Source organism: Bufo gargarizans, chromosome 7 (genome assembly GCF_014858855.1).
Source record: "Bufo gargarizans isolate SCDJY-AF-19 chromosome 7, ASM1485885v1, whole genome shotgun sequence".
Lineage (NCBI taxonomy): Eukaryota > Metazoa > Chordata > Amphibia > Anura > Bufonidae > Bufo > Bufo gargarizans.
Genome location: NC_058086.1, coordinates 52,420,334 through 52,446,720, shown reverse-complemented (window position 1 = coordinate 52,446,720; position 26,387 = coordinate 52,420,334). Strand labels below are relative to the sequence as shown.

The window sequence follows — 26,387 nt, the reverse complement described above, 5'->3', positions numbered from 1 at the left end:
AACAAACCTGCCTAATAATGCAGGAATACAGCGGACTTGTCCAGCCAGGAGCCTAGGAAAGCTGGATGACAACTGTTGTAGCCGGAGTAATGGCGCCATAGAGGCGGTCATCCAGCTTTCCGGGATGTAGAATGACAGAGTTGACTTATTTTATTACGCGGGTAAATAGATTTACCCCAGAAGTGTGCAATTATCAGGGGAGGAGGGCGCTTAGAAAAGCTGTGTGGCGACCGATGTGGGGGCTGTAATGGCGGTCATACTCTTTGTCACCCGGGAAAGGCTGGAAAGAACTCCAAGGACGACTCGTGGACTATATTTTCCCACTAGAGGTGGAGCTGCCCTTTGAGGATAAATGCGATTGCATTTCCCTGGTCGGATCCATGGCTGCGAGGATGAAAAGTGCGTTATACGGAGGCGAGCGCGGACACCGGGAGGGGGCTGAGAGAGCCGGCCGGGCCCCGAGCTCTAGATGGCGGAGGAGGCCTGTAAGCTTCCCTGAGCAGCTGAGTCTGCCGGAGGGACGCCGCTCCTCGCCATCTGCTCCACACCCGGGACACACAATCCCTCCTTTCCAGTCCTGTTAACCTCAAATCAGCCGTGAGGGCCCCTGTCCGGCTGTTAATCCCGCGCAGCCAGGGCCCTTCGCTTCCCATCTGTTCCAGGAGAAGCAGAGTTAAGGACAATCCCTCCCCTCATTCCCCTCCTGAGCTGCGCTCATTTATGCCGAGTCTGTAGAGCCCCCCTGCTGCCGCCTCACCTTCCACTTATCCACAACCTGCCGCCGTCAGCCATATTGTCACCTGTAAATGCCCTCAGATCCCGATTCCTCCGACCCGCAGGCCACATACGGGAATATTCACACACAGCAGAAACCTAATGCATTAAGTTTACTGAAATCCCTGCAAATTTCTGCAGCAAATCTGCTACGTGTGAAGAGGGAAGGTTTCCATGTTCCGATTTTACTGCACATGTCTGACTTTTGCGCAGGACGCCGTGGGCTTTTGGGCTCGGAGCTGTGGACAGAACTGCGTTTTATCACAATCTACCTCCTGGTTTGTCGGAAACAGAAAAAAGCGAATCCTTCTTCATCCTGCGCTTTTTTATTCAGTGCTGTTTTGTGCCTGTTTTTTGTGGTTGTTGGTTTTCCGCTTTGATGCAGAAACCAATCAATGATGTCACCAAAATGTCACAATCCAAAATTCTCTACGTGATGCTCTTCTTATTGCACTAGTCACAGCAGTTTAGCGCTACCCCTCCCCCGCTGCTAAAAATTCGCTGCCACAAGTAGGAACCTCGGGCTATCAGTGGAGATGACCATCCAGAGATTAGACTGCAAGCTCCTAGGGACAAGGATGATGGGAGTGATTACATTCTGTGTACAGCGCTTTGTCAGCACAACACTACATATAAAGGACTTACACCGACAGCATGTACAGGTGTAGGCGGCCATCGTAGGGGCTCCGTATACAAGGAGAGATCCGTCCTTATAGCTGGGATTTTCTCTATGACTCCACTGACGGGTGCATATACCGGAGCTGATAATGGGCCGCAGCTGGGTCCTGATTCAGAGATGGTGACATCTTGGGGCCCGTGTCTCTCACTACGGGGCCCCCTCTGATCTTTGCATCCCCTCGATCCCATTAGCTTGCCTTCAGTCTCTGAGATCTCATCCTCACTGATTGATGCAAGACACAGAGGTGTGAACAGGTGGGAAACCTCGGTGCTTTGCACTAGGGGACAGGATGCAGTTTTAGTGACTTCTGGTTTCCTCGTTTGCAGAGTTACTACCTTGGAAAGGTCAGATCTGAGCCGCAGATAATGAGTGCGCCCCCCACTCCCTCCGGTCTAATCTCCTTACCCCCCCCCCCCCCCCCCTCCTCGCTCCTTTGTCTTATTGCAGCACTTTAAAGATTTCAACCTGAAAGAAAAGGCTGAAATTTGCAGAAACAATACAGACGGATGAGCAGGAGCGGCGGCCCCGGGTAGAATCCCCACTGCTCCGGGGCCCCCCCTGTACTCCTGTATAACTGTGGGAAAGCTGGGGCTGTAAGGGAGTGACACTTGTTTACTCCTTTTAGTGCAGTACGGCAGCCATACTGGCTGTCACCCAGCTTTCCTCGATGCAGAACTTGGCAGGTTGAGCATGGCATATGCAATAATAAGACATATAATCCAATAAAGCAGATGCATTCATGTAGAGGAGCCCCGGGGCCCCTGCAGGACGCTTGGCTCCTGTCCTCTGGCTGACACGCTCGATTTCCATTTCTTGCATCAGCTCAGCAGAAGCCAATGACAGGCTGAGGATGGGACGGGCGGTCCGCTGGGGCCGAGGATGGGGCGAGCGGTCCGCTGGGGCCGAGGCTCCTTGTCGCTGTGAATGGCCTCTTGGAACCTCCTGCTCCAAATGATGTTAATTAAACAGCAGGAATACACCACAGACCGCGAGTTCCCGACCACAGGGGACACACGTGCGGAATCAGCCGGGAATTTAATCACTTTGCCACCGGTAGTTAAACATTAACTCGTTGCAGCGCTCCACGCCCGGCTGAAGGGGCTGAGCGCACCTTGTGGAGGCGCGGGACGCTGTAAGGTGCAGGAATATCACAGCAAATAATGTAAAACATCTGCACAAATAAAAGGCACCACAAAATCTGCACAAGGCACTTTGCTTTTCCTCATTGGCCCCTTCCCCGCCGCCGCCGGCTTCTGGTCCGGAGAAAGGTCACCCCCTATTACAGTTATTCCAGAGTATATGGACCCCACACAGGGAATGTCACTGCACACAATACCGTCCCGGGGCCCAGGAGCTGCACCTCTGCAGAGCCCCCCACGCTCGGAGACCTTGGGCCTTTTACCTCCCACCCCAGCAGCAGGACATATGGGTGGGGGAGCACGTGCAGACCCCTATGAAATGTGACTGATCCCTCCCTGCAGCCTAGAAATGCTAAATGCGCAGCAAAACGCGATGCGCGGAGTCTGACGGTGATGTATGTGCAGAGGGTGGATACCCATCGTAGAACGCCAGGCGCGTGACACAACCCATAGAAATCCAGTCCGTCAATGGTATAGAACAAAGCAGCGACTCAGGAACTCCATGATCACATTCACACAAGTCCTTGAGATGTCCCCAAACTTCCAGAAAGCACGCGCCTCATACAATGACCCCTGGGGCCCCTGCTGCGGTGCTCTGCCCTATGGTAAGGCTTCATTCCTCCGGCTCCGGATAACTATTCCCATGGCAACAACAAAGCTCCGGCAAGGAAATGAGTGACAGGCTCACCGCCAAATCCCTGCCCCGATGTATGGACTTGGGAATAATCCGACAGAATGCGCATGGAGGGGAAAAAAGGGAAATTTCACCGCTTTCTGTAGATCGGGGGGGGGGGGGGGGGGGGGGGTCATGTGTAATTTACTGGGGAAGAGATTGTTACAAGCAAATGAAATGTATCAGGTGACATGTAGGAGTAGAGGGTCATCTGATACGAGTGTGAGAACTGCCCATCACTGACAGCAAGCAGAGATGCTGAAAACACAGCATCTATGCGTTCCCCAATGCCGTAACTTCACGTCATATGCGTTACCCGTGCGGCTGCTTTGGTTCCCGTCTTTAGGCTACTGCTTTAGTGTCACCCATCTCTACGGGCAAAAATGTCCAAAATCACAGCAACTTCCTGCACTTAAAGCGACAGCGTAACCTGCACCAAAGGGCGGCTGCAGACAGTAGACGCTACCTCTCCTGACCCCTCATACACATGCATGCTCAGCCTGAGAGAACCACTGCCGGGCCCCTCTGTCCCCTCCTAGGGCTGGGTTCACATCTGCGTCCTTCATTCCAGCAGTCAGTTCTACATGCAGCATTTTTTGTCTGGCTGAAAGCGAGAACATACGACAGTAAGTAATCCTATTGCAGTGAATGGGGTTCTGGCTGTGCCGGACACGGTAAACTCCAGCAGTCTGTTCCTCCACCGGAGACAAAACCGCAGCCTAAGGCAAGCAGTTCCGTCTCCGCAACTTGCAATGCAAACGGACAACATTTGTAGATGGATCCGGATGCGGATACGTCTTACAAAAGCATTGCAAGAACGGATCCGTCTCTCCGGCATTGTGGTATTTTTAATGCACTAATACTTTTTAATGTAAATTAATGCTGGGTCCAGCATTCCGGCAACTGATCCGGAATTTTGGACAGAGATAATACCGCAACATGCTGCAGTATTTCCTCCGTCCAAAATGCCGTTCAGTGACTGAACTGAAGACGTCCTGATGCCTCCTGATCGGATCGCTCTCCATTCAGAATGCAGGGGGATGAGACTGATCAGTTCTTTTCCGGTATTGAGCCCCTAGGACGGAACTCCTAGTGTGGAAAACGCTAGTGTGAAAGTAGCCTTAGAGCACATCTCCAAGCTCCTCCCCCTCATTTAGGCTCCTCCCCCTCTCTATGCGTCGCCAGTGGTGGGGCGCTCCCATTGAAATCAGCGGCTTTGGTCGACATTTATCTAATTTGTATGTCCCCTTCTAGACTCTTCTATCCTACTTCTTTTGTTTTGAACACTTAAAGGGCAGTGTACCTGTCTCACTTGGTTCCATTCACTATGCCAGGGATGGCCAACCTGAGGCTCTCCAGCTGTTCCAAAACTACAACTCCCAGCATGCCCAGAGGCTCTCCAGCTGTTGCAAAACTACAACTCCCAGCATGCACAGACTGCCTACAGCTAGCAGCCTACAGCAGGGCTTGGCGGGAGTTGTAGTTTTACAATAGCTGGAGAGCAGCAGGTTGGCCATGCCTGCACTATGTTTTGTTTGTTTTAAAATTGTTTTTATTGTTTTCCAACAAGAAATAAAGAACATAGAGGTCAGCATTGTTTCAACCTTTTGGAGGTATACATGGTTGTAATCGCAAAAGATTAACATATTCAGTATCTTCCAAATGATATCTTCAAAAAAAAAGCATCTGCTCATCTTAATATAACAGACATATGAATATTCATTAGAGATCTAAATGGATTGCCTCTAAACACAATAATGTAAGAAGAAACATAGACGGGGGGAGAAAAAGCAAGAGGGAGAAAGAAGGGGGGGGGAGAAAAAGCAAGAGGGAGAAAGAAGGGACGGGGGGGGGAGAAAAAGCAAGAGGGAGAAAGAAGGGAGGGGGGGGAGAAAAAGAAAGAGGGAGAAAGAAGGGACGGGGGGGGGGGGAGAAAAAGAAAGAGGGAGAAAGAAGGGGGGGGGAGAAAAAGCAAGAGGGAGAAAGAAGGGACGGGGGGGAGAAAAAGCAAGAGGGAGAAAGAAGGGACGGGGGGGAGAAAAAGCAAGAGGGAGAAAGAAGGGACGGGGGGGGAGAAAAAGCAAGAGGGAGAAAGAAGGGACGGGGGGGAGAAAAAGCAAGAGGGAGAAAGAAGGGACGGGGGGGGAGAAAAAGCAAAAGGGAGAAAGAAGGGACGGGGGGGGGGGGAGAAAAAGCAAGAGGGAGAAAGAAGGGACGTGGGGGGGGGGGGAGATTAGCTTTGCAAAGCACAAAATTCCATCGAGGCAGGCGTAAAGTGTAATGTCTCGTACGACCTCCGACTAGGAACTACCAATATGAGTGCTCACAACCGAAGAAGATCCATTCAAAGGGAGGCAGCTCAAAGGGAGGGGTCCCACTCTCGCAGAATGCTCCTCCTACTGTAAGAACTCATGTCCCAGAAAAGTTTCTAAACGTTTTCCATGGGTTCCAAACATTTTCGAACTGCATAGGGGTGCGAGCATACCAGTGTGCAATTTGTTTGAGGCGATAGAGTTGATCGCATTTGAGGATCCAATTTTGAATAGTTGGCGGGTTTGGTTGTTTCCATGTTATTGCCAACATATGTCTAGCTGCCGCTAGCAAAGTGTTACATAGCGACCGTTTATATTTGGGGCACCTGATTTCCCCTAAAACTCCTAAAAGGCAAATTTTCGGGGAAATAGGTAACTTCAAGCTACAAATGTTAGATATAAGTTTACCAACCTCTTGCCAGTAATAAGTTATCTTGGTACACTCCCACCAGATATGTGTATGCGTACCTAGGTTGCATCTCCAGCACATAGGGCTGCACTCAGGAAACATGCGATGAAGTCTTTGAGGTGTGTAATACCATCTTGATAAAACTTTATAGCTGTTCTCTTGCAGTTTGACGCACCTGGACACCTTAAGAAACGCTCTGAGCGCATGTTTTACTTCTAAGGGGGATAATTGAATATTCAGTTCTGCTGCCCATTGCTGAATAAATATAGGGGTCTCTGAACCCTGGTTGGAGAGTAGGGTTTCATATAGTTGGGAAATTTTACCTTTTGGTTCCTTTATTTGTAAAGCAAATTTTTCAAATGGGGTGTGAGCTGTTACCATCGGGGAAATTGTTAAGTGTTTTTTTATCTGTTGGAGTAAATAGGCCAAATGGAAAGTGGAAAGGTTAGACAACGCCGGATGAGAGCGCAAATCTTCATACGTAGGAATATCCTCTTCTTTACATAAGTTTAAAATAGGTGTTGTAATAGATTTCGTCCTAACCGGAAGGGCGTCTAGAAACTGTATAGGCGCTTGAAATAATATATCTATCACTTGCATTAAAGCAGGATAGTTTGGGACTAATGATGAAAGCCATTTAGATTCTGACCATCCCCTAATCGAATATAAGGTTATAGAGCTGACTGTCTTCAATGCCTTCCTAGCCAATGAACTGTCCATGACCCTAAGTTCACACCTGAGCGTTTTACAGCGTGTTCCTACGCGCTATAAAACGCTCAACAAGGAGAAACAAATGCTTCCCTATGGGAATGGTTCTCACCTGGGCGTTTTACAGCGCGTACGATCGCGCTGTAAAACGCCCGACGCTCAAAAAAGTTCTTGAGCTTCTTTGGGGCGTTTTGTCGCGCGTTCCCGTACATAGACTTTCGGGAATGCGCGACAATGGGCGTTCGCTTGTCGCTGTATGCGCGATTGTAAACGCCCGTACAATCGCGCATACAGAGCGCTCCATCGCGAACGCTCAGGTGTGAACCCAGGGTAAACATGCCTGCACTATGTAATGCCTCTCATTCCCTGCTGTTACTAGTGTCCTCCTCCAGTAGACTTGCATTGATAAGTTTACCCCAGTTCTCCATCTGCTTCCTATCCGTATATCAGACCTCACGTTGTACATTACTTTACCATTTGTCACATTCTGGTTCTTAGAAATTTCTATATTCAGATGATTTTTCTGTAAATAAAAACCTATTATTGCCAATAGATATTGATAGATGATAGGTGTCCATCTCTGATCGCCCAGTCTGGAGGCACAGCATGCATAATGGACTTTATGAAGGCGATCAGTTCTTGTAGTATAACTCATCCGGCTACCCCCAGTCTGGAGGCACAGCATGCATAATGGACTTTATGAAGGCGATCTCCATAGGAGCAGATCAGTTCTTGTAGTATAACCCTCATCCGGCTACCCCCAGTCTGCGCTCTTCACACCGGCCTCATCTGTTCTGACCTTGAGATAAAGATGGAATTAAGAAGGTCTCCAGTTACCATGCAAACCAGGCTAAACCCAGAGAACCGGCCAGTCCACGCCGGCAGATGGACGAAATTGCCCCGCCGTGAACGGATTACGCTCCTGCTGCCTCTTGTGTGGAGTGACATGGCAACAGCGCGTTACTCTGCCGTCCTGCGCAGCTCCACAGTAACAGGAGGTAATCCGGAGGATTACAAGCGATGAGCCTTCCCGGTAACCTCCGTGTCCTCCACGTGTAGAAGCCACAGGACGAACACCCGTCAGATGGAAGCCAAAACTCTGCGCGTAACCGGCCGCGTGGTTATTGGGTTAGATCAGAGCCAATGAACCCGGACCACCGGTCCGATGAGGGTGGAGGGCGCTGCATGACATTAGGGTGGAGATTAAGGGGGTGGGGGGTCTAAACGGGTAAATGGAAAAGCATGGCCGCCTGCCTATGCATCTGCATAGCTACCATGGGTTTATGGCCTATTCCTGCTGCATTATTCTAAAGCTGAGCGACAACCCATGTATGAAATGCAATGACAGGATGGTTGTCACCCAACTTTTCTAGACCCCTGAAGAATAGATCTGCATCTCCACATGATGGGCAGGCTGACCACTGTAAGGGTATGTTCACACAGGATGGATTCTTGTGCTGAGAAATCCCTTCCATACCTATGAATGGGGGCGCGGATCGCTCCTCCGACAAATGGGACAGTGACAGGAGTTTCTGCGACCAATCTGCCACGTGTAAACAGACCTGACAGCAGTTATACTGGTTGTCACCCAGCTTTCCCAGACAGACCTATAACTAAAACGCTGATGGATGGGATTCTAACACATTGATAGAAGAAGACGCTAAGACTTGGATTCACTGGGAGTTTTATTCAGTGATTTCAGCTCCGGCTGGATGTCATAGAGCTGGGGATGTGACACTTGTGGCCCCAGGAGGAGCCCTGCAGCCACACGAGAAGCCTCATCTGTCTTAATTGCAGGAGGCTTCATTAATACTGCAACCTAAGGAGTCTCTCCGCAGGAATATAAATAACGATCTGATGCAACGAGTGAGCAGAGCGCGCAGCGGACGGCGCAAAGCAATGTGGAAGCGCGACACCAAGCCATCCCCCCAAATAAAAACCTTCAGCAAACGTGGCGTCCCAATAACCAGGCGGATGGGGGTGATTTCCAGGGAGGACAATGCTGTAGATGATGGGAGTGATTTCCAGGGAGGACAATGCTGTAGATGATGGGAGTGATTTCCAGGGAGGACAATGCTGTAGATGATGGGAGTGATTTCCAGGGAAGACAATGCTGTAGATGATGGGGGTGATTTCCAGGGAGGACAATGCTGTAGATCAGTGGTCCCCAACCTTTTTTGCACCAAGGACCAGTTTCATGCCAGACAATTTTCTCAGGGACCAGGAGAGGGGGGGTTGGGCAGGACTTAGTGGGTGCTGGTCGGCGCTGACTGATTCACGCACATAACAAAACACAAGGTGCATGTTAAAATAGATAACTAATAATATTATGGCAGGGGCAGCAAATAATGAAGGGGCAAAATGAAAAGGAAATATATAGAGAATGGGGGCTAAATGAAATATAGGTAGAGAGGGGCCACTGACAAAACTTTGGCAATAATAACCCAGTTATAATTGCCAATGTTTTGTCAGAGGCCCCTCTCTACCTATATTTCAGTTTTTACCCCCATTCTCTATATATTTCAGTTTTTGCCCCTCTTTATTTGCTGTCCTTGCCCTGCCTCCATATGGCCGGTGCGGGCTCCCCCCTTCCTGAATTCAAACATTAGTGCCACTGTTCATCATCTGCCCCCCCGTACTATCTCTGTACTTGCAGGCTGTGGAGGGCTTCAGTTCTGTGCGCAATCCCGTGGCTCTGCCTGCGGGATTGCCATGTTATTCCAGCAGTGATCCCGCGAGACCCGCCGCAGGAGGTCACGGGTCTCACGGGAATATGACAGGTTATGAAACACAGCGCAGGCGCACTCAAAATATAAGGAGGGCCTGGCCGCCGCACTGAAAAAAAGCACTTGCAAGGCTGCGGGCCCTCACCCATGCCCGCCCCTGTCCTGGCGTCTTCTCTCCTCTGTAGTGCCGCGGCCCGGCAAACAATCTTCCAGGCCCCGATCCTGGGCCGCGGCCCGGTGGTTGGGGACCGCTGCTGTAGATGATGGGAGTGATTTCCAGGGAGGACAATGCTGTAGATCAGTGGTCCTCAACTCCAGTCCTCAGGTGCCCACCTGGCACTCATGTTTTCAGGGTTTCCTTAGTATTGGGCAGCTGATATAATTAGTGTCCATCCCTCAGGATTTACCACAGGTATTCATTCTGTGAGATACTCCTAAATCCTGACCGGCAAGTGGGCCCTGAGGGCTGGAGTTGGGGAACCCTGCTGTAGATGATGGGGGTGAATTCCAGGGAGGACGATGCTGTAGATGATGGGGGTGATTTCCGGGGAGGACAATGCTGTAGATGATGGGGGTGATTTCCGGGGAGGACAATGCTGTAGATGATGGGGGTGATTTCCGGGGAGCACAATGCTGTAGATGATGGGGGTGATTTCCGGGGAGGACAATGCTGTAGATGATGGGGGTGATTTCCAGGGAGGACAATGCTGTAGATGATGGGGGTGATTTCATGCTGTAGATGATGGGGGTGATTTCCAGGGAGGACAATGCTGTAGATGATGGGAGTGATTTCCAGGGAGGACAATGCTGTAGATGATGGGGGTGATTTCCAGGGAGGACAATGCATTAGATAATGGGGGTGATTTCCAGGGAGGACAATGCTGTAGATGATGGGGGTGACTTCCAGGGAGGACAATGCTGTAGATGATGGGGGTGATTTCCAGGGAGGACAATGCTGTAGATGATGGGGGTGATTTCCAGGGAGGACAATGCTGTAGATGATGGGGGTGATTTCCAGGGAGGACAATGCTGTAGATGATGGGGGTGATTTCCAGGGAGGACAATGCTGTAGATGATGGGGGTGATTTCCAGGGAGGACAATGCTGTAGATGATGGGGGTGATTTCCAGGGAGGACAATGCTGTAGATAATGGGGGTGATTTCCGGGGAGGTGACCCCGCACATAAGAGCTCGCCACATCCTATGGAGTGTATAATGCTACAAGCCCTTGATGTGCGGCCCTCGTGACCCGGACATGGAGCTAATGGCGAGACCGCGCCATTCTCACAACAGCTTTTCTGCATTAACAATCCCTGGAAACTTGCAACTCGATTCCCCATGACCGCACACTTCCCATGGCTGCTCTTCCGAGACCTGCTGGCGAGCATTCACAGGAGGCCGCCCGCATGTCGCAGCCTGTAACCCAAGGAGAGCCGCCCGAAAAAGGCGCAGGAACAAAAGGCAGAGGGTGAAATCTTATCTGTGGCTTCTGGACGGATGGGAGATCACAGTCGGGTTTCGCTCATTCAGCATCTGGAGGTCGGAGCGCGAGCAATTAGCTTAAAAAAGATGGCAATGCTAAAGTGTGAGCAGCTGCGTATGGGGGCGATGGACGCCACTATACGGAGGTAACAGACAGCAAGTGGCGGTAATATATACTGATCAGTCATGATGCTAGGGCAGAGAGATGGACGCCGCTATACGGAGGTAACAGATAGCAAGTGGCGGTAATATATACTGATCAGCCATGACGCTGGGGGCAGAGCGATGGACGCCAATATACAGAGGTAACAGACAGCAAGTGGCGGTAATATATACTGATCAGTCATGACACTGGGGGAAGAGCGATGGACGCCAATATACGGAGGTAACAGATAGCAAGTGGCGGTAATATATACTGATCAGTCATGACACTGGGGGCAGAATGATGGACGCCACTATACGGAGGTAACAGACAGCAAGTGGCGGTAATATATACTGATCAGCCATGACGCTGGGGGCAGAGCGATGGACGCCACTATACGGAGGTAACAGATAGCAAGTGGCAGTAATATATACTGATCAGCCATGATGCTGGTGGCAGAGCGATGGACGCCACTATACGGAGGTAACAGATAGCAAGTGGCGGTAATATATACTGATCAGTCATGACACTGGGGGCAGAGTGATGGACGCCACTATACGGAGGTAACAGATAGCAAGTGGCGGTAATATATACTGATCAGCCATGACGCTGGGGGCAGAGTGATGGACGCCACTATACGGAGGTAACAGATAGCAAGTGGCGGTAATATATACTGATCAGCCATGACGCTGGGGGCAGAGTGATGGACGCCACTATACGGAGGTAACAGATAGCAAGTGGCGGTAATATATACTGATCAGCCATGACATTGAAACCACCTCTGTGACTCTGGGCGCTGGATAAGGCCTCCTGCACAGAATCGTATTTTTGGTCTGCGTCTGATCCATATTTTTTGCGGATGAGATGCGAACCCATTCATTTCTATGGGGCTGCAAAAAAATGTCGACATCTCACTGATGTCATCCATCGTCCGCAGCCGTGGCACAAACTATAGCCCATGTCCTATTCCTGTCTGTTTTGTAGACAAGAACAGACATTTTTACAATGGGACCCGCAAAAAGTGTGAGATGCACACCGACCGCATCCATAATTTACGGACTGCAAAACGGATACAGTCGTGTATAGGTCACAGGAGGCCTTATGGTAACAGGATGGAACTGGCGAATACAGAGCCGCAGACCTCCATATATACGCTACATACCAGGGCTTGAAATTCCAGTCATTACCTTGGCTGCCATTGTTACGGCACAGCTGGGACCAGTGACTCCAGCTTCGCTGCTCTGTCAGTGGCCCAGACTGCCGCTCTGTTCCGTAACATCTTAGGCCTCATTCACACATACGTGGTTCACACTCCTGCTGAGTGCACAGCGTCATTGGTTGCTATGACGCAGTGCGCGTCGTGCCGCTGTACAGTAATACACTTATATCATCTATACGACAGCAGGACGGGTTTTCACGGACTGTAGTCCGTGAAAACCCACGTATGTGTGAATGAGGGCTTATACTGCAGCTCTGCTCCATTATGACCAATGACTTCAGCTGTTCTATCTACTGGAGTCTGAAATTCACTTCTTCTCACAGATATAAGCTGGTGTGTTGTAGTGATACTTTACACTGCAGCGCTCAGCGCTGCTTGCTCTCATTGCCTGCTGTATTTAAGCACAGGCTCAGCAGAAGTCAGTACATGGAGAGATGATAAGCAGAGACTATAAACTACAAGACAGAATCGGGAGATTGACGCACATAGAGGAGGAGCCTAAATGAGGGGGAGGGGCCTGGAGATGTAAGTAGTGTGTAGGACAGTGCTGGGTGGCTGCAGGTCAGGAGTCCTAACCAATGGAGCGCGGATCTAATCCAGAGATTACACTGAGTTTTCTGCTGTTGATCAGATGAAGAAAACAAAATCCATTTTTAAGAAAATCCTTTAATTCTTGCCGGAAAGAAAGAGAAAAAAAAACGCTGAAAAAAACCCCGGCAAAAGGAAACATGGTGACGCTGGGGTCGGCTTCTAAATGGGTGTCCCACAAACCAGCTTCACGTGAAAGGCTCCCAAGAGGCTATCCACCGCCACCTGCGCCATTTACACCTTCTTTTTCTCCTCATCTGGGCCGACGCTCTGCTCGTGGGCGGCCACAGTGTCACGTGCCCCATTTCTCAACTCCTTACATGGATTTATGGGGGGGATTCACAAATCAAAATGGTGCAACATACATAAAAAAACTGCTGTGCCGCGGTCATTCTGTGTTTTAGACACTAAGAAATCTTATGGCTTAAGACACGCCAAAGGACGCCATAATGCTGCTGCCTTACACTGACTAGAAATGAGAGAGTATTAGGAAATCTGCCCCTACATGTCTCTCCCCCTCCACATCACCACCAGGGTCTCCTTCCCCCTCTGGCAGCCACATATATCATCTCCTGTACACTCCCCTGCACACAGATAGATAACAATTAGACCATGGAGTTCAAAGCAGTGAAAAGAAATACCACTTAAAATCTTCCACGCCATACCGCCATCCCCCTGCAGAGGTCCTGCCCCTTCCCTGGATGCCAGCCTTTGATTCCCCTCTACGTTGCTGGAGAATTAGTCTGATTGATAAATTAGGTGCACCTGCGATAGTGAAAACCATCCCCTGCCCGATAGCCCCACTCCTCTATTACACCTCTTTAGATTGTGAATTTGTTGAGGCCAAAGTCACCCCAAGCGACAAGGACAGTGCAAAATGGAGTCTTGCACATTTTTTTTTTTTTACACCAAACAGTGTCATGCTTTGTAAATGACCACCAACTGAACAGGTGACATTGCTCTACACCAGGTGGAGCCATACTATGTAAGTAACTGACCACCAGGTGGAGCCATACTATGTAAGTAACTGACCACCAGGTGGAGCCATACTATGTAAGTAACTGAACACCAGGGGGCGCCATACTATGTAAGTGACTGAACACCAGGTGGAGCCATACTATGTAAGTGACTGACCACCAGGGGGCGCCATACTATGTAAGTAACTGACCACCAGGGGGCACCATACTATGTAAGTAACTGACCACCAGGGGGCACCATACTATGTAAGTAACTGACCACCAGGGGGCACCATACTATGTAAGTAACTGACCACCAGGGGGCACCATACTATGTAAGTAACTGACCACCAGGGGGCGCCATACTATGTAAGTAACTGAACACCAGGTGGCGCTATACTATGTAAGTAACTGACCACCAGGTGGAGCCATACTATGTAAGTAACTGAACACCAGGTGGAGACATACTATGTAAGTAACTGAACACCAGGGGGCGCCATACTATATAAGTAACTGAACACCAGGTGGAGCCATACTATGTAAGTAACTGAACACCAGGTGGCACCATACTATGTAAGTAACTGAACACCAGGTGGAGCCATACTATGTAAGTAACTGATCACCAGGTGGAGCCATACTATGTAAGTAACTGAACACCAGGTGGAGCCATACTATGTAAGTAACTGAACACCAGGTGGCACCATACTATGTAAGTAACTGAACACCAGGGGGCGCCATACTATGTAAGTAACTGACCACCAGGTGGAGCCATACTATGTAAGTAACTGATCACCAGGTGGAGCCATACTATGTAAGTAACTGAACACCAGGTGGCGCCATACTATGTAAGTAACTGAACACCAGGTGGCACCATACTATGTAAGTAACTGAACACCAGGTGGCACCATACTATGTAAGTAACTGATCACCAGGTGGAGCCATACTATGTAAGTAACTGAACACCGGGTGGAGCCATACTATGTAAGTAGCTGAACACCAGGTGGCGCCATAATATGTAAGTAACTGAACACCAGGTGGCGCCATACTATGTAAGTAACTGAACACCAGGGGGCAGCATACTATGTAAGTAACTGAACACCAGGTGGCGCCATACTATGTAAGTAACTGAACACCAGGGGGCAGCATACTATGTAAGTTACTGAACACCAGGGGGCGCCATACTATGTAAGTAACTGAACACCAGGGGGCGCCATACTATGTAAGTAAATGTTAGGATTGTTCACTAGATGGAAATGACAAATTTTGTTAACCTTTCTTGATCTGTACAAAAAATATTTACTGGTGGACGATGCTGTGCAGCTGTTGGCGTGTCCATACTTACCAGCTCATATTCCTTTGCCATTCAATAGTCTAGAGAAGCTGGGTGGCAAGCAGATGTGGCTCTCACACCACTGCGAAGGTGTGCCCCAGCAGCTAAAGGGTTACAAGCAGTCTAATACTGTACACCGCATTCAGCACTCACATGGAAAGCTTCCAATCTGCACGATTGTTCTTCAAGTGGTCCGCCGTGCACGCAGAAACAAGGGGACAAATCAGAGAGACATAATGCCGAGAGGGAGGAAGAGGAGGATGGACGGAGCCATGAATGAGGGAGGCCCCAACCTGCCGCACACAAGTACAGGACCACAACAAACACTTCGGGGCCTCTCGTGCATGTAAATGGCCCTGATGAGCCAGGCCACAGCCTTTCATGTGAGGACACGAAGCTAAGTGATTGCTGAAGAGGAAAGAGAACAAGTCTCCATCCAAGTGCACTCGCTGCAGGCGGCCCCTGGGGCGGATGCTCTACGCTGCCAGCGATCTGCTCGCCCTTCTATATGGAAGAGGCTTTTTTTTTTTTTTGCACTAAAGCTGGTGCTTCGGTGCATTGACCTGATTCTATGAGCTCACCTGGAATATCTGCTGGCCCCGCCCACAATATGGCATCTACAACATTTCCATACAATGCAGCACAACCCTGTCCTGATGGGACCTTGCGCTGTTCATCTTGGGCCTACTGACACATGAACAAAATGCTAGGACTACAGTGAAGACTGATGAGAGCAGAGTAGTAGTAATGTGAGAACAATGCAACTATTAACAGCGCAGTGACAACCACTGTGGGCACTGTGAAGGCAGCCATCTTTGGTTGTCACTCAGTGTCTGTTACCGATGTCATGTGAACAGTAGCAGCTCATTAGAAGATCGCCCCCTTGTGTTAGGGGCAATGCTGTGTATACATGATGACGGTATATTCCCCCTGCACAGACAAAGGGGAAGAATCAATGGGTTAATGGTCATGTGCGCTGTAATAAACGGCAGGAGGCGGCTGAGCATGAAAACTGCGCAGTGCGAGAGGAATGTGACAAGATGACGGCAAAGTGTGAGAAGTAAGACCCAGAAAAAAGGTGTAAAGTGAAGGGGCAGGAGGATCGAGGGGGAGAAGACACCAGCCAGAGGGGGATTCTGTGGGTGAAGGGGGTCCTGCACTGCTGAGCAAGCTCCACTGGGGTCATGGAGTTCAGCACATTGTGGGCGTCCAGCAGGGATTGAGGTTTTGAGGGCGTTCTACAGGGGTGAGGTGGTCCAGTATTGGAGAGGAGATTCTGCAGACTTGAGGGAGTCCTGTCTTGGAGGAGGATCTGTACTGGAGAGAGGGTTCAGCAGAGGTCGGGGTCTTCTGTAGTGGAGAGGAGTTCTGCAAAGGGCATGGGTTGTGGCGGTTATGCAGTGGTTGGGGGAGTTCTTTAGGGGTAAGGGGGGTTCTGCAGGGGTCAGGGGGTTCTGCAGGGATTGGAAGGTTCTGCAGGGATTGGAAGGTTCTGCAGGGGTCAGGGGGTTCTGCTTTGAGACAAAATCCATGCCAGAGTTTAAACAGACCTAAGCTGTAATGAAGCTGACAGAGGCGGAGAGGCTGTAATCACATGGAATTATGGCGGACCTCTTCAATCATTCAGGGTGAGCAGCCTGTCATTTCAGACAAATTAAAGCCAGAGTCATTTATGAATATTCACTTGAGTTGTAATTATGTTAATTAGCAGGAGGGGGTGTTCAGAAGGAGGCTCGGCGGGGCCGGCTGTGGTTGGTCTTCTTTGTTCCCAGGCTGCAGCAGTCAGCAAATGACTGAAGCCACAAGAAGCTCATGTGTACCTAGAATATGGCGGACGGGCACAGGACAGGTACATGCAGGAGCGGGCACAGTCTATGATGCAGGCCAATAATGATGGGGACCACAGATCACATACTGGAACATGGTCTAATGAGCGGATTTTGACACTCCCGGTCTCCCCACTGCCGAGTATTCAGTACCAGGGACCCCCATCCAGGATGTGCCTTGCCTCCTCCCCCTCAGTCCCCCACATTATAAGGAGGGTGAGAGTACCAGTCTCCTGCAGAGCTGTGTGCCTGACTGACACCACTAAGGGGTATTCATCCAAGAACCGGCCATGGGCAGGCGGTCTCCGCTGGCCTGGTGACCTGTTCCTACAACACACGACATGTCAGCAAGGCCCGGAGGTGACATGACATCCTAGTTGTTCCTCCCTGAGTTGTCAGGACGCCCTCAGTGTCAGAGGAGGAGATGCGAGCGGAGTTGGCGAAGCGTCCGGATGCACGGCCTCACGTCCCAGATACTGAAGGGCGATATTCTCCCGGGGTGCGTCCGACACTCATTGTCTCACAATTGCCACCTCTCCTATTCAAGGCCATATTGTTCCTATTGTAATGCAGAGGCTTCTGTTCTGGCAGCGAACCTGCACTTATCTCTCAGCGTCTGCCCCCCCCAGGCTCAGGATGAATATACCGGGCCCCGCATTGCTTATGGTTTCCATGGTAAGGCCGGAGGGCGTTATTTACTGGCTGCTGGACCTAAAAACCGTCCGGGGTCTGTACCTGTGGACCACACGACACGCAGCCGATATAAACGCCACCTGTCAGAGGAGCGAGCGGCGCACTGGAAGTGCATGTGTCAGGGGGCGCTCACGTCCCCACCCCATACAAATCCCTGGGGGGCTGCAGTGGCTAATGAGACCAGACAGGAACTCTCCAGCCCCCCGCCGTTTCAGCTTGTAATTGCTTTTTATTTTTATATTCAATTTTAAGTCCCTTTTTTTGTTTATTTCTGCGCCGTTGACGCTGGTGTAATGGGAGGAAAGTGTAACATGTGATAACTCTATGGGCGGTAGGAAGACTGAACTGGAAGCAGTGGTCCCAGTGCCGCCCAGTAACCAGGTTGTCACCCATGTCACATGATGTTCACCTGTGCGGGCATCTAAATGGATAGACTCCACAAACTCCTCCTATCTTCTTAGGCCCCTCCCCTCAGTCACAGCTCCCTGAAATCTAGGTTATGATCCTTCTGTCCTCAGCTCTCCATGTACCAACTGAGCTTGTGCTTCCGCTCCGTCTGAACTGCAGTGTAAAGCATAGTGGATGAACCGACTGGGCCTCTCAAGAGAAAAGACATGGATTTCCCTCCACTTTGGACAATGCTGTATCCTAATAGAGGAAAAGCAATAAGCAGCCGACCCTACAGACAAATAGTGGGTAAGCAGCACCCGGGGGTGGTGACTATAGACGTGGACATCGGCTTCTTATCGGTTACGTGGTGTACACGGAGCAGTCCTCGGCTGGTTCCACGGGAAGCATGTACTGCAGGACTCGTGGCCTCTCATGCACTAAACCAACAGATATGGAGTGAAGGGTTTTGGACCCTCGGCGGGCCCCAAGTGAATCAGGGTCCCCTTTCACAGGGGCTCAGGGCAGATCTTTAATTAAGGCTGTCCAAGCATAACCAAATGCAATTACTTCACCCAATGCATGGTGATTATTTCATTAACCCCTGCAGCCCACATGCAATGCCCATGATAAAAGCCGTCTGCCGGCGTGCTACAGGGATCTACGCTCTCAGTCCTGTCACTTTAAGGTTGTTTTTTTTACAGTCCTACATTGGAAAAACGCAAATCTGGAGATGAATAATTCTGCATCAATGGATTCCCGGCCGCAATCAGCAGACATCTGTCTGTCATTCAAAGGCAGCAGTGTGGGAGCTATTGTCCCCAAAGTCTTTATTAATGTATGTGGCTGTCATGTGCGGAGGGTGCAGGCCTGTCTGCCTTCATACATGATCCCTGACGACAATCAATGCCCCCGCTCCTGCGCTGCTGGTTCATGAGGCAAATGGCTGAGCTGCCCGGGATTATGGAACAGCATAAACACAGCTGTTGGCGGCGGCGGCGTCCTGCTCTCACACGTATCCCGCTTTCCAGTAAGGATGTCCAGGAAGTGGGTCAGAGCGGCTGCACAATCCCCCCCAGCTCACTAGCTGTTGCCATAACTCATTAGGATAGGTAGAAGGCCGAGTGCAGGAGAAAGGACCTGGGGGCAAGTAAAAGGCCGCACTGTGTACCAGGGGGCACCAAGAAACCAGCATTCATTAGTGCCAGCCATTGCACCCATCCTCCCTGCTTAATGTACATTTCCGCTTATACATTGTGAGGCTCTTCCACAAGGAGCCGGGCTCCGGCATCAGCTGCCAGCGTCACCACAATCTCTGGACAAAGATTGGAAAAAATATATAAAAAGTAAAAAGAGCAAATTCTCAGTTTTGAAAAATAAAAATACAAATGAAGCAATCGCCAACCTACTAAATAACCAGGAGCGGCGCCAGATTTGCAAATGGCCGACAAGTAAATGTGAATTAAGAGGAAGCGCCGAAAAACCACTGGAGGCATCGACTGGTCAGAGGGGTTTAAAGGGCTCGTCTACGTATATAGATAATAACTGGTATCAGCTTATTATGAACAGGCCTGCAACTCCCCAATACATGTACTGTGTGTTTCAGCTTCAAGATCTATGTTTGCTGTCGGTGAATAAACTTCTTTACACCCAGAGACTAAAAACTCATCCTGATCTACTACTTTTCACAGCTGACTGTTTGTTACTGTTGTATCCATGAGCTGATCCACCTGATACATTGTCACAAAGGCTGCGCTCACACAGGACCGTCCGCACTGGATCCACTGTAGCCTCAGCTGGGACACGTTTTAGGTCACAAGGGCTTTCTAGGTCCTGGATGTAATATGTTCCCTTGCTCTGCCAGAACATAAAGTCTATTAGGAATCTGCAGACAGGACTCAGGGGGTAGGTGTCCTTCACAACGTAGAGGTGCGGGACGTTCCCGGGGTGGAAGGTCTGAGATGTTCTCTGTGGATCTGAGTGGGGGCCGCCATATCTTTAGATCCACCCACACAGGATTTGTGGACGCCCCGGGACACAGGACAATCACGTTTATAGCGGAAGCATGAAATCAGCGGCAGGGTGTAGAATCCCGCCGACTCGGGAGGACTGAGAGCGAATCAGGCGGAGGAGCAGCCGGCAGGTCCGCCACCATTTACCCCAGTAACGACTGTTAATGTGTTCAGATTAGAGATCTGTCCCGGCGACGTGATCCTATTCCAACCGCTCCGAGACGCGACTCTTCCGAAGTTCATCCATATTCATAGTCTCTGGGCGTTTAATTAAATTCCTCCCTGCACTTTCTTCCTTGCCCCCCCCCCCCCCCCAGCCCATTCCCTAAACACTGGTAATCCATCTTTCATAGATAAGGAGCGCCACAAATTATCCCAAACAGTCGCGATAACAGCAATTTTGTGAGATTAGGTTTACCCGTTAAATACCGGAGCCCGGCCGAGGAGGCACAAATCTTAATCTCTGGCGGATCGATGCTGGTCTTGTGGCGATGGCGCTCCGCACTTATTACATATTACAGCTTTGAAGTTAATCTATAATTACAGCAAATAATTCATGAGCAGCCGCTCGATGCAGCGCAGATATAGGGCTGACAACTCGCCGTGCTCGTAACGCAGCCAGTGCGGGGGCGCTCATCACAGCGATGTTGGCTGATGTCCGGACACTTCTCATGTACAGATTTACGCTTTATCTACTTATCTTACGTTATTTCCCGCCATGTTCTCCAATCACACCCAGATTAGTCTTCAAAATCCTGCTGGTTGCCCTTGGAAACAGACAACGGTTTCGCTTCACCCCTTTGTCATACATGTGACGTCACAAAACTCAGGCCTAAAACTGCCCATACACCTGAGATAGCGGCTGGCCCAACACCCGTCCAGGCATCAGCAATCGCTCCCCCATACACAGGGCGGCCGAGTATGCATGTGTGCTCCACGGAGAAAGGGGAAAATGCCACTGTCAGACCCTTCTCACCCCCTCCAATCACCTCTGCCCCCCCTCCAATCACCTCTGCCCACCCTCCAATCACCTCTGCCCCCCTTCTAATCACCTCTGCCCATCCTCCAATCACCTCTGCCCCCCCTCTAATCACCTCTGCCCCCCCCCCTCCAATCACCTCTGCCCACCCTTCCAATCACCTCTGCCCCCCTCCAGTCACCTCTGCCCACCTGCAATCACCTCTGCCCACCCTCCAATCACCTCTGCCCCCTCCAATCACCTCTGCCCCCCTCCAATTACCTCTGCCCCCCTCCAATCACTTCTGCCCACCCTCCAGTCACCTCTGCCCACCCTCCAGTCACCTCTGCCCACCCTCCAGTCACCTCTGCCCACCCTCCAGTCACCTCTGCCCACCCTCCAATCACCTCTGCCTACCCTCCAATCACCTCTGCCCCCCACCAATCACCTCTGCCCACCCTCCAATCACCTCTGCCTACCCTCCAATCACCTCTGCCCACCCTCCAATCACCTCTGCCCACCCTCCAATCACCTCTGCCCCCACCAATCACCTCTGCCCACCCTCCAGTCACCTCTGCCCACCCTCCAGTCACCTCTGCCCACCTCCGATCACCTCTGCCCCCCTCCGATCACCTCTGCCCCCCTCCAATCACCTTCCGCAGCAGCTTATCTCCAGCAGGAACAAAGGAGCAGACATGCAGAAATCCAACATGCCTGATCCTTCTTTCCCCCGACATCTGCCGCTGGGGGGAGTCTCGGACCCCACACACACAGTAGATGGACAGCTCGCACGTTCAGCTGATATTTACCCAATGTATGGGTACACCGACGCTGTAACTGTCATCTGAACTCCCACCATGCACTGCTCTCAGGTGTGAGCTCAGCTTTGTATGTGACTGGAGCAGTGACGTCTCCACACAGACTAACACGGCTAGAGATTAGGGCTCATTCACATGAATACGTCCCCCCGCCATATTGTGATATGGTCTGTACAGGGCTACAGCACAGAGACATTGTCTGCGCCGGATTAACCGCCTATGGCCACATCTGCTGCACCAAAATCAGGACGCCCAATCATCCATGCAGCTGAACCTCTCGCCAAACTGCTGCTGTACGAAAGGGGTTAATCTCGTAATCAGAAGCCCCCGCCCCGAAATTAATTAGTTCACAAGGAATTACCAAACCTGTGGAAAGTAACGGAAACCATTGTTTGGGTACACAATGTTCTATGCTCTAATTGGATTTTTAAAGGGCCGGCTTCCAATCTTGTGTAAATAACGCTTCATTAATAAAATGACAACCCCTCACTATTTTCAAGACCTCTCTTTGCTGTCAGTGAATCGTAACAGCTATAGTTGAGAAACAGAGGCTGAAACCCTGCCCTGACCGTGTATTGCTCGCACAGCTGAGGGCTTGTTACAGTGTAACCACACAGGACCAGCACAAACCTCTCCCTTCCTGATGGTTTGTCACAGTGTATCAGTCTAGAACCCGCTGTATTTAGCTCACAGAGGGCTGTCTGTAACAAACCCTCAGCTGTGAACAGTATTCATCTGCACAGGTTTTCATCCTCGGGGTGGGAATAGTGAGTAACTTATCATAAAAATGGTTTATATTATTTAGTACCAATTTAAAACTGAGCCCCCACTTCTCTGCCACCCCAATGTGGGGGCTCCTGTGAATTATGGGGGGGGTGGAACCTCCTGGTGAAGATGTGTAGGACGGACCCTGCAAGTGACGATTTTCCGCTATTCGCCTACATCGCCGATCACTGAAGAAGTGATACCAAACGCCCGCGCCTCGGAAACACTCCTGTCAGTACGCCGCGCTCTGATCGACCGGGGGCAGCGCTGCCTGGGACCGACTCCTGTCACATCTCAGCTTAGATACAAGGTTATCTGGAAAAGCAGGGTAATAAACAATATGACGGCGCACAGACCGGACTACTCCCCATTTATCTATTGGGGGTTAGAATCCCTACTAATATGTCCTTGTTTCATCTTCTTCATAGACATGAAGCCATTTCTTAGTTCTCTCTTCCTGGGAAAGTTGGGTTACTAAGGATAAATCACAGGAGTGTAAAATTAATTGCGATCAGGGCCAGCACACGTACCCATTGATTTTAATGTGTTTGTTCACACGCCGTGGGTCAGTGGAAAAATCCCGGAGATATGCGTCACTTTGGTCTATGCTGGGGACCAAACGCCCATCATGAAAAACCTCTGCATCCACGTTAATTAATTTTCATCTGAGCAGCGTCCGTGAAATATGGATAACATGGACGAAACACGAAGAATACACACACAGATTTTCCACGGATTGGTATGTGAACCATTTGTTGCTGCCTTAGGGCTCATTATAGACGTCTGTACATTTGGGTCTACATCCGTCCCGCAATGTGGGGGCCCATTCATTTCAGTAGGGCTACAAAAGATGTGGACAACACGCCATGTACTGTCCGCATCCATACTTCCGTCTGGCGGTCCCCGAAAAACAAGATAGAGCATGTGCTATGCTCGTCCGCAATTGCAGACATGAAAAGGCATTTCTATCACAGGGTCGGCCGCTCCATTCCACAAAATGAGAAACGCTGATGACCGCAAAACATTGAGGTGCAGTAAGTGTGCTGCAAATTGCGCAAAATCTACCTTGCTCCATGCGCCATCTTGGCACAAAAATCTCCCTTTGTCACGTCCTGCCCTCGCTTGGCTATGCTGTTTCCAGGCGGTCGGTAAGATTATCCCTCTGGCCGAGTGCATTAAGAAATTACCTTCTGCCATTATCCACTCAGCTACAAAGTCTCTCGCCGGACGTCTGCGCCGCCGCCTTGTCCCTTTCACTTCAGATGCAGATGAGGGAGGAAGAACATAAGAATAATGTGATTTTTCTATGTATACGTGATCGCTGCGGCGGCGGCGGGGAGCGCAGATGAGGGGCGTTTATCCTGAGTTATTCACATTAGTTGTTAATCTCTCCGCACTGAAAGCAGAACTACATTCCTGGGAACGGTAACAAGAAAAGCCGGCTCTTCCACACAATGCGGGGGCCTGTATATACAGAGGATACACGGGGGAGGGGGCTATTAATCAGACTATCACTGGGAATGGCGCACGTGGAAAGCTGGGGTTGGACACAGATTTTCTCATACAAGTGCTAGAAAAGAAATCCCAGCGCATTTTTTGCTGTCCCCAGAAAACACGTGGTGTCAACGCAATCGGCAGCGAGACTGCGTCCACCCAGCGCCTCATCAGCCCCCCCAGTTTCTTACGCTTAGGGCAGGAAAGGGGTTAAGTCATGAAAAGTATGTTCTACAAGCAAGTTCCAGCAGCTTACACTAACGAACCGTGTCCTGCCCCAGAGCAGAGGTGAGGCACTACCACCCCCAGGGGGCTGACGGAGGATCCCACCACGCCGACTCAATGTGCGCAATCTCCTCACCTGATGAGAACAGAGGTGGATATGCTCGCGCCCAGCAGCAGATTGTCGGGAGGTGAAGTGATGGATTTACATACAGCAATCTCCTCCACAGTATGTAAACGAGCAGTCGCCATTGCTCTCGCTCGTCCTCCTACAGCTGCATTGTTTCTGGGCAGCAGATCGCCGTTTAGACCGTATGATATGCTGCCCAGAAACAATAATTGGCGTGCCTGCGAGAACGACAGAGTCACCCAATGAACAAGCGCTTCGCTCATTCATCGGGTGATCGGCTGCAGCCTTAGACGAGCAGATTGTCAGGAACAAGTATTCGTATGAACGCTAATTACCGTTAATCTGCCAAATAATAGTAACATGTAAATCCCCCTTTAGGGCTTATTCACACAGTTCTCATTGTGTTTCTATCTTCGCCCAGGTTAAGGACCCTTGTAAACCCCAATTTACATACAGCAAAACTTGCACTATCTTTGTACCGTTCCCAGGGGTTGCCTACAGGACGCCACGTCTGATCTGCCGCCAGGAGACTACTCAGGCCCCTCGCAGGGCTCTGTACAACGGACTGGTCCGTGCATGTCACAGTTTAACCTGTTTTTCTGTCCGATCTCATCTGATACAAGAACTGAAAGAGAAACCTGGAGACCAACCATAGCTTTCCTTCTAGATGCAGGGATCAATCAGAAGGGATAATAACATTATAAGCTCCGATTTATGGACAGTGTGAATTCGCCATCGGCAAGTCGTAAAAGCAGCGCTAAATGCAATCCCTATCTGTATCACCCCCGTCTTCTTACAATCGTATGATATAACGATGTTACTGGGTCTCCTCAGAACGGCGCATTGACGACCGCAGGATGAGAGCGCGGAGCAACTATGTCATGTGACACATGGACGCATTATGGTTGACGATTCCCATGAGAGATGAGGATTATTTTACCTCATAAGACAATAATGAGCGAGTCTGTCGGCTCCTTGTATCCTATGGACTCACGGACCTTCACGTCATGAACTTTTTACCGTCTCCAGTAAATCTAAACCAGTTCCCATTGATGAGCTCATCACGGAGCACAATGATCCCCATGTATCCGGGGGGTGGATGTGATACATTGTTACAGAGGAGGAACCACTGGACACTGAATCCTGGGCAGCCAGATCTAGGCTGCGGGTCCGCGCGGGGTTAATCAGGACACATTTATAGCGTTTCTATTAGGCTACATGCACACGACTGTATGTGTTCTGTGGTCCGGATGCCATCCGTTTTTTTTTTTGCGGATCCATTGTAACAATGCCTAAAACAGACAAGAATAGGACATGTTCAATTTTTTTTGCGGGGCTACGGAACGGACATACTGATGCAGACAGCACACGGTGTGCTGTCCACATTTTTCTTTGCGGCCCCATTAAAATGAATGGGTCCACATCCTATCCGCAAAAAAGAACAAAAACGGACGGACATGGAAACAAACAACGTTTATCTGCAAGCATGTAGCCTAGGGGCTCATGCACACGACCATATGGCTTTTTCAGTGTTTTGTGGGCCTTTTTTTAACGGATCAGTTTTTCCGTTTTTTGTTTCAGTTGTGTTTCCGTTTCTATTCCGTTTTTCTGTTCCATTTTTCCGTATGGCATATACAGTAATTACATAGAAAAATTACTTGAATGGAGCCACGGAACGTGATTTGCGGGCAATAATAAGACATGTTCTATCTTTGAACAGAACAGAAAAATGGAAATACGGAAACGGAGAGCATACGGAGACACTTCCTTTTTTTGGTATAAGGCCTCTTGCACACGACTATATGCTTTTTCAGTATTTTGCGGTCCGCTAAAAATACGGATGACGCCCATGTGCGTTGTTTTTTGCGGAACAGCTGGCCCCTGATAGAACAGTACTATCCTTGTCCGTTATGTGGACAATAAAGGCTTGTTCACACAAACGTATT

At 50.1% G+C, this 26,387-nt stretch overlaps 1 protein-coding gene across 1 annotated transcript in view; it reads right to left on the bottom strand.

Annotated features, from left to right (window-relative positions):
* Window positions 1-26,387, bottom strand: part of ZSWIM5 (zinc finger SWIM-type containing 5) — a 46,513-nt gene that overhangs the window by 14,535 nt on the left and 5,591 nt on the right. The gene's annotated exons all lie outside the window — the stretch shown is intronic.